We start from the raw sequence: 10,141 nt of genomic DNA on the forward strand, positions 1-10,141 counted from the left end.
TTTTAACCCTACTAGATTTCTATGTAATTAATATTCTATAGAGGAATTCAGAAAATAATAATTGTATTATAGTAATTTAATCATATTTCTAGTTAATTATTAACTTTTAATGCAAATCTCTACTAGGAACTTTTGAAAAGCATAGACTCGAGATTTTGAGAGCAAAGAGAGTGCAACCTGAACATGCCATGTCACCATTATTTATTTATTTTTTTAAAAAATAGAGTTATAATAGATATGTAAGTACATTTAAGCATTTTAAATACGAAATGGTAAAGAGAAATTCTGAAAATTTAGGGGAGAAACGAGTGAGATCCGGCCACAAGGCCTCTTGGAACTAGGAGATATGCTCTAAGCACTGAACTATCCCTCACTCTCATAAGAGAAAATTAGAGTTTGCTTTTGCATAGACAACTTAAATTATTATACTAATGCAAATTGAACATAAATTTTGCTATATAATTCGAAATATTATGATTCAATCTCTATAACATATATTAATTCCTTATGCGAATTAATAAATAAACTTTCTCTTCATGCTTGTATCAAATATTTCATACAAACATACAATCTAGTATTCATAATAAATCTCAAATCACATGCTAGCACACAGACATAAAATATGTAACAATCAAATACTAGAAATCACATATATATGAACATAATAAGTTCCTATACACGATAATAAAATTTCTTTCTCCTTAAAACATGATATTAATCACATAGCACACAATTATGTACGTACCTCGTGTAAACTAGCCTGTAGGCCACTTTTAATCCTTTAAAAGTCCCCTACGAGATATTCTCAATAGGGCCTGGAGACTTTTTGGTTCATCATGCTATTGCTTTAGGTTTACATACAACTACTTTGATCTTAGTAAAAGGTGCTTTAGATGCACGCGGTTCCAAGTTAATGCCAAATAAAAAGGATTTCGGTTATAGTTTTCCTTGCGATGGTCCAGGACGAGGGGGTACTTGTGATATTTCGGCTTGTGACGCATTTTATTTGGCAGTGGATGGGTTACCTTTTATTGGCATTGGAAGCACATCACATTATGGCAGAGTAATGACGCATTTCAAATAAAAATTACAGCAGCCCTAAAATATTTAAAACCCCTTTAAATACGTTTAAAAGATGATTCTAATTATCAAAACTTCAATTACTTTTAATTCCTAGCATAGTACTACCATACTAGTAATTAAAAACTCTTAAAACTCCATTTATAAAAACCTTTCCGAAATTCCAGCAACTTTAAAATTAATAAACCTTCTCTAAACATATATATAAACATACTTAAAATCATATTCTAAATCAATCTCATAGTATCTAATATGCTACTATGGTTTTCTAGTAATTAAAACCCTAAAAATTCATGTTTTCATGATTAAAACTACAATCTAACCATAATAACAAATCTGAATTTTTATGCTTATCATATAAAATATAGATGATTCAAAATTTAAAACAGTAATTTAAAACTAATAATCATGATTAACAACAAAAGAAAGCATAAAAAATATATTCTTTAATGGAATCTTGAGAAAGAAGAAAAGAAAACAACCAACAAAGAAGAGAACAAGGAGGCGCCGGAAGGTAAGGACCACGGCAGCAGCACCACAACGCAACTCACGGTGAAATTGAAGGCTTTGTGACGTTTCTTGTTGAAGAAAAAACATTACTTGAAGAAGAAGAAAAGATTTGGGAGCAAGAGAGAAAAATCAGAAAATCGGTGAAGAGGAGAGAGAGAGTGAATGCCGTGTGATTGAGAAGGAAGAGAGAGGAAAATAATCTTGTATGGGGTAAAATAATTGGGTATTAGGATATTTATAAAAAGGGCTTCCTTTTTGGGCTTAGGAAAAGAGATAACGTTTAATGAAAATTGATGATGAACAAGATAAATAATTTGGGACTTTGATCATCAATATGACTCTTTTTCTTTTTTATCTTTTAGGATTTTTAGGTTCCTCAATTCCATTAGACTTCTTTTTCAATATAAATTAGTATTTAAAACTTTTATCAAAGCATGTTTAATTAAAATATTTTCAACTTTATTAAATCATGAAAATAATTTCATTTGACTTTTAAAATAGTCAACTTTTTTAAATAGTCAAATCATTTAAAAATTAATTTGTGTCTAAATATAAATATATAAATACTTAAATATATTTATAAAATCCTTTAAAATTATGGGGGATTAAAGTCTACCCCCCTTAAAAGAAGTTTCGTCCCGAAACTTGACACAAAACTCACATACTTTCAAAAGTTTAAACTCATCTTTTCGAAAGTTAAAAAAAAAAAATCGTGCCACTTGTGTACTTTTTTCCCCAGTCTTAAAACACTTGTCTTACTTATAAACACATTTTCTTATGCGGAGAATCTACTTCTTCTGACTAACATGTGCAAATTGCCCAACATAGGCATACAAGTGAATGAAAATTTCATAAAAATAGGCAAAAAGCGTGAAATTTATCACATTCTACCGCCCTTAAACAAAACGAGTTACGCCCTCGTAACTCACCTCAAGAATAGGTCTGGATACTTCTTTCTCATATCATCTTCAGTTTCCCACGTTGCCTCTTCAAACTCGTGGTTAGACCAAAGGACTTTCACGATGTGGGCATCCTTATTGCGTGTACTATGCACCTTCCTGTCGAGAATCTTGACAGGTCTTTCCTCATATGTGAGGCTACTATCGATCTGAACTCGTTCAGGCTCTAGGACATGACGCTCATCAGGGATATAGGGTTTAAGTTGGGAAATATGGAATACATCATGCATCTTCTCAAACTCCATTGGCAGTGCCAATCTATAAGCTACTTTCCCAATACGCTCTAAAATCTCATATGGGCCTGCATACTTAGCACTTAGCTTGCCCTTTTTCCCGAATCTCATAACACCTTTAGTGGGTGATACTTTCAAGAACACCTTATCACCTATAGCAAACTCATCCTCGCGTCGTTTCAAATCAGCATAACCTTTCTGCCTATCTTGCACAGCTTGAATTCTAGCCTGAATTAGTCTGACATTCTCGACAGTCTCCTCAATAAATTCGGTCCCCAAGACTATATTTTCACTAAAATCATTCCAGCAAATGGGACTTCTACATTTTCGTCCATATAACACCTCAAAAGGTGTCATCTTAAGGCTCGCATGATAACTATTGTTGTAAGAAAACTCCATCAAATCTAACTGGTCCTCCCAACTACCTTGAAAGTCAATCACACATGCTCTCAACATGTCCTCCATAGTTTGATTAGTCCTCTCAGTCTGACCATCAGTCGCAGGGTGAAAGGCTGTACTCATTTTTAATGTTGTCCCAAGATTTAATTGGACCTTTTTCCAAAATTTAGAAAGAAACCTAGAGTCACGGTCAGAAATAATATCCTTTGGAACTCCATGTAGTCTCACCACATGCTTAATGTAAGTCTTAGCGAGCTACTTCTTTTTCCATGTCTCCTTAATAGGTATAAACACGGCGGATTTGGTCAATCCTTCCACAATAACCCAAATGGTGTCATTTCCACTTCTCGTCTTAGGTAAGACAGTCACAAAGTCCATAGAAATAGAATCCCACTTCCATCCAGGAACCTCTAAAGATTGAACCTTCCCCATGGGTCTCTTATGGTCTATCTTCACCTTCTGACAGGTTAGGCACTTAGACACATACTCAGCTACCTCTCGCTTCATATTTGGCCACCAATAGATAACCTTAAGGTCTTTATACAATTTATCACCTCTAGGGTGCACAGAATATGGAGTATTATGCCTTTCGTCCATAAGGTGTCTCTTAAGATCATTGCACTTTTGTGGTACACACCACCTCCCTTTAAACCTTAGACTCCCATCATCATGAATCTTAAAGTCAGCTTCCTTACCTTGCTTCATTTTCTCCTTGATCTTATCTAGGTGCTCATCACCAACTTGACCCTCTATGATCTCGTCGAAAACTGACACACCCAACAAAAAAGGGTACTACGCCTCGCCTCACTTTTCCCAGGATCTAAAATTTCTAAGCTCAGCCTTTGCATATCTCGACACAACTCATCAAGGACTATCAAAGCACTCAAGCTATGACTCGATTTCCTACTTAGGGCATCCGCAACCACATTTGCTTTCCTCTCATGATACTGGATATCTAGGTCATAATCCTTTATCGACTCGAGCCATCTTCTTTGCCTCATATTCAGGTCTTTTTGGGTGAAAATGTACTTTAAGCTTTTATGGTCTGTGAATATCTTACAAGTCGCTCCATAAAGATAATATCTCCAAATTTTCAATGCAAACACTATGGCAGCTAACTCTAGATCATGGGTAGGATAATTAGCCTCATAAGGTTTCAATTGACGCGACGCATACGCTATTACCCTCCCATTCTGCTGTAACACACATCCTAGACCATTCTTCGAAGCGTCACTATATACCTCAAATCCCTCATTCCCATCAGGCAGGGTTAGGACAGGAGTAGAGGTTAAACGATCCTTCAAAATCTGAAAGGCTTCTTCACACTTTTCACTCTACTCAAATTTCGACTCCTTTTTCATCAAGTTGGTCATAGGTCTTGCTATCTTTGAGAAATCTCTCACAAATCTCCTATAATAACCAGCTAGAACTAAGAAACTTCTAATATCTGACACACTCTTTGGAGTTGGCCACTCACTCACAGGTTGAATCTTAGCAGGATCTACCGAGACTCCTTCCTTAGACACATAGTGACCAAAAATGCTACTTTCTCCAAACAAAACTCACACTTAGAGAACTTGGCATATAATTGGTTTTTCCTCAATGTTTCCAAAATAATCCTCAAGTGCTCATCATGCTCAGCTTCATTCCTTGAATATATTATAATGTCATCAATGAAAACCACTACAAACTTGTCTAGAAATTCATGAAAGATCCTATTCATTAAATCCATAAATATAGCAGGAGCATTGGTTAACCCAAATGGCATTACAGTGAACTCATAGTGACCATAATGCGTTCTAAAGGCAGTCTTACGTACATCCTTATCGGCTACCCTCGATGATATCCTGAACGTAAGTCAATCTTTGAGAACACACTCGCTCCATTCAATTGGTCGAATAGGTCATCTATTCTAGGCTAAGGATATTTGTTTTTGATGGTTACATTATTCAACTCCCTATAGTCAATGCATAGCCTCATGCTTCGATCCTTTTTCTTCACAAATAACACAGAAGCTCCCCAAGGTGATGCACTAGGCCTAATATAACCTTTATCTAATATCTTTGCAATTGCACCTTCAACTCACTTATCTCAGGAGGTGCCATTCTGTAGGGTGCCGTAGATATAGGTGCAGTTCCAGGAACTAAGTCTATGGTGAACTCAACAGCTCTAGCAGGTGGCATACCTGATATCTCACTTGGAAACACATCCATAAACTCCTTCACTATTGGGACATCCTCAAGTTTTAATTCGGTCTCCTTACTCACATCCTGCACACTACAGAAAAATAGCTCACACCCCTTTCTCATCAATTTCCTCACTTGCATAGCAGAGATAACTCCAAACTTCTTAGTTTCCCAAAACGTCTATGGGAGGTCAACTTTCCCAAAGGGTTTCTCAACACTACTTTATGAATCTCATAATCAATATTAGCCTTGTAACTACTCAACCAGTTCATTCCAAGAATCACATCCAGGTCTCCTAAGTTGAATTCTATTAGGTCAGACGGAAAGATACAGCCTCCTATCTTCAAAGGCAGGTTTTTAAACAACTTAGTACACCTTATAATTTCGCCAGTAGGAATACTAATAGACAAGTTAATTACTTCAAAATCTACTAATCCCAGACTCTTTATGACAGAAGATGATATAAAAGAATAAGTTTCCCCTGAATCAAATAATGTTTTAACAAGGACTGTGTTAATAGAAAAATTACCAGAAACTATGTCGGCAGATTTCTCAGCTTCCTTTCGACTCGTCACATACATATTTCCCGTAGGCTTATTCTGGTTGGGGTTCTCACTTGCAGGCTTACTATAGTTTCCTTGATTGTTTTGCTGTCCCCCAGGCTTAGAACCTTGGTTTCCAGACTGGTTGGATCCTAATCTAACCTGATTACTATTCCCTTGACCCTTCAGATCTTTACCATGCTTAGAATACCACTCATACTCCCTATGACCCTTCTTCTGGCCGTAGTTACAAATCACTGTCTCTCCCTTACAGTCTTTCCCAGGATGGTTTTTGTCACAGAACTTACAGTGATGCACTCACTCAGGTCTACCCTTGTTGCGGTTATCCTGATTGTTTCTCCCTTGGAAATTCCCATTACCGTTCCGGTTTCTCTTGAAATTCCCTTGGTTTCCTCCAGTATTAGCATCCTTTCTCTTTTCACCTACTACCCCATTTTTCTTATCTCTCCTTGTCTGTAACCCATAAATATGAGATGCTCTCCCATACACCACATCTAGGGACGTAAAGGTCTCACCTCCTAATCCTAATTGGATCTCTTCAGTTAAGCCTTGCTCAAACCTCTAGGCCCTAAGCTCCTCAGTGGCTACAACCTCAAGCGCAAATCTAGACAAGGCTATAAATTTGCCATATTACTCAAAGATGGTCATACTACCCATCCTAAGGTTAATGAATTCTTGGGCTTTCTGCTTCCTCATAAAGGCAGGGTAAAACTTCCCTCTCAAGGCAATCACAAATGCTTCCCAATTGAATCCTTCAGCAGCACTCAGTCTAGCACCATTCTCCCTCCACCATAGGTCGGCCTCATCCTTCAGATATAACACAGCCTGACCCACTCTCATATTTCCAGGGCAGTTCACTACCTCAAACAGCTTCTCGAACTCCCTAATCCAATTCTCTAAGAAGGTCGGGTCAGATTGCCCCTTATAGTAGGGTGGTTTAATGTTAGCTAATCTTTCAAACATTTCTCCTGCAGTCTCAAGACGCTCAACCCTCTCCTGAGTCAATTTCTCCGCCAAAAGGCGAATAACAGCAGCTAGATCAGTATTGTTAGCCATTCTACTCCAAGACCTGAAAGTAATATAACTCTACTTTAGGTTCCAGTATAACTTATATGTCCATCTAATAAGGTAATATTTGATTTGATCGTTAAAGATCGCATCAACAAATAATTTCTCAACTAGTTTCGAGTTCAGCATGAAATGTTCTCTAATAATCACATCATCATCCATGTAAAAATATATTCACGTCAACATGCAAGTAAAAACAAGCAAGTAAGAATATAATCACATAATGAAAATTTAAATGAAATAATAAAAAAAAAAATTCCATCACGTGCCCAGAATAAATTCTTACTCACTCATAAATTAAATAATAACTTTTATTTTTCCATATAGGGTTTTTAATAAAAAGAATGTTATAATATATACATAAAATAAATCTAAGGTACTACATTGTTATTCCTATCCTTAGCTTCTTGATACTGATCAGCAGGCATAAATGTTGCATCATCAGCTTCCTCTTCTTCCCCATCCTCATCATAATCGATGTACTTACTTTGCCTTTTGGATCTTCTAATGGGTCGAGTATCCTCATTCTCCTCAGGTTTAGTTTCAGTTTCATACTTGAAACAAGCATGATAAATGTCTTCCCTAGTTTTGCCCCCTAGCATTGTCAAAATCTATTATGACCTCGTCATCACTAGGTATTCCTTTCCTCAGGATGCAACGCATAGTCCATTCTAGATTAGTGTATTCTCTATCGTCGACGGGTGCAATGTCTTCGTCAACTTCATCGTCACTCAGGACGATGGGTTATATTAGCTTCCTAGTCTGGCAGACATGTTTAGGGAACTACAATACAATAAACCATAATGTCTTAGTATGTACTCTCTTTAACGTATTCCCACGAGAGACAATAGGAGTAAGTACCAAGCAAAGGCAGGATATCATAATATCTAGCAGGCAAGAAAATATAAACAACTAGTACGGAAGAAAAAAATATTCATGAATCATTAGTAGGAAAGAATAATAATAATGCATCGTTAGCAGGAAAAAATAATAATAATGCATCGTTAGCAGGAAAGAATAATAATAATGCATTATCAGCAGAGAAGAAAAATATAATGATGCTGAACTAACTATTGAATGCAGGTATATAATATTTATATCCTATATGCCCTTCTGATCCTACCCATCCTCACAATGCAATAATATAAACTTTAAAGGCATGAAAATAATGCAGACACTCTTTATGAAATAATAATAATACTTAAGTGTCTACAAAATTTTCGATTAAAAAAAATTTCGAACTTATGACATTCGAAAGAAAAAAAAAATCGACTCTTTAAGTATTTTTTTTTTCTTTCGGACTATTAAAATTTTCGAAAAAAAATTTCCGACTAATATAATATTTGAACAAAAAAAATATTTCGAACGTAAAAAAAAAATTTCGAAACCTGAGCCTTCCGAGAAAAAAAAAATTTATTCGGTCCCAAAAATATTTCGGTCTAAAAAATATTAATATAATATAATATATGCTATAAGTTTTCAAAATGAATAAGTAGGAGCAATTCTAAAGTTTTATTCAAATAACTAGTAAGCTAGTTAGTTAATTAGGCGCCTATAAGTTTTGAAAATAACCTAAAACTCCTAGATACCACTTTGTAACACCCCGATAATTCTCTCTTTTTAGAAAATACTTTTATAATATACAAGTAGAGAATTACCCAAGTATTATCGCCCATGTGATAACGTATCGGCTTATTCAGAATTTTGCAGCGGAAAACAATTAACTAAAGTTTAACTTTATTATAACTCAATAAATAAATAAACAAGTGTTTAGGACTTAAACAAACCAACTTAATCAACTCAAACAAACTTAAATAAAATATGTTCTTAACAATGCAGAAAATAACTATACTAGCTACACATTTTCTTCATTCCAGATTCCCAATGATGCACATCTGCGAACCTATAATGTCAATGCTATTGAATCTGCTCACCATAAAGGATCATCACAGGATCAATAAGGCAAAACCATGATCACACACACAAACAAAGCACGTAATCAACAAAGCTGAGTACTACATACCAAACATAATCATTCCTAACATGATACAACATAAATAACATGCAGGGATAAATAATAATATAATCATATAACATTGTGCAGATAACTTTTACTGAACTAACTCTAAACATCATTTTATCACTTTAATGGAATAGTTATTAGAGACTGAGTTGTCTTATCTACTAATGTCTTCACCTACGAGAACGAAACATGGGTGTTACTAGGCACTACAACGCATTTCAGATTGACCTACGATATCGAGAAACTTTTGCTAACTGAAAAAGGGATGGTGATCAATCCATTCCTGTAAAAAGTCATGGTTCGCTCACCATGTACTCCAACTCCTAATGTCCAACTCTAGACGTGCACCAATCTAAAGTCTATAACTATTCTCGTTACACTTTACGTTATTACATATTATCACTTGTTATGACACACATACAAGCAACACATAAATAAAATCAAACAGTCACAACTGAACTTCTTTATCTTAGGATTTAATAAGTGATCACAACTTACAATCCAAGAATACTTTCTTTTTAATCTCAACTTTCTTTATTTGTTGAACCTAACCAGCAATAATCTTACCTTTAAAAGGCATAACTTATCAAACTTACCAAATAAGGTCCACAGTCCTCATAAGCTATTGAAAATAATACTTGACAGGGAATACATGAATAACATGATTCAATCTCTATAACATATATTAATTCCTCATGGGAATTAATAAATAAACTTTCTCTTCATGCTTGTATCAAATATTCCATACAAACATACAATCTAGTATTCATAATAAATCTCAAATCACATGCTAGCACACAGGCATAAAACATGCATGTAACAATCAAATACTAGAAATCACATATATATGAACATAATAAGTTCCTATACATGATACTAAAATTTCTTTCTCGTTAAAACATGATATTAATCACATAGCACGTAATTATGTATGTACCTCGTGTAAACTAGCCTGTAGGCCACTTTTAATCCTTTAAAAGCCCCTACGGAGATATTCTCCTTGCCTAGAAAGCAAGGATAACGCGAAATTAAATAACCTTAAATAAAAATTACAGCAGCTCGTAAAGTGATTTAAACCCCCTTTAAATACGTTTAAAAGATGATTTTAATTATTCAAAAC

The sequence above is a fragment of the Beta vulgaris genome, chromosome 9, assembly GCF_026745355.1.
Source record: "Beta vulgaris subsp. vulgaris cultivar EL10 chromosome 9, EL10.2, whole genome shotgun sequence".
In the NCBI taxonomy this organism is placed as follows: domain Eukaryota; kingdom Viridiplantae; phylum Streptophyta; class Magnoliopsida; order Caryophyllales; family Amaranthaceae; genus Beta; species Beta vulgaris.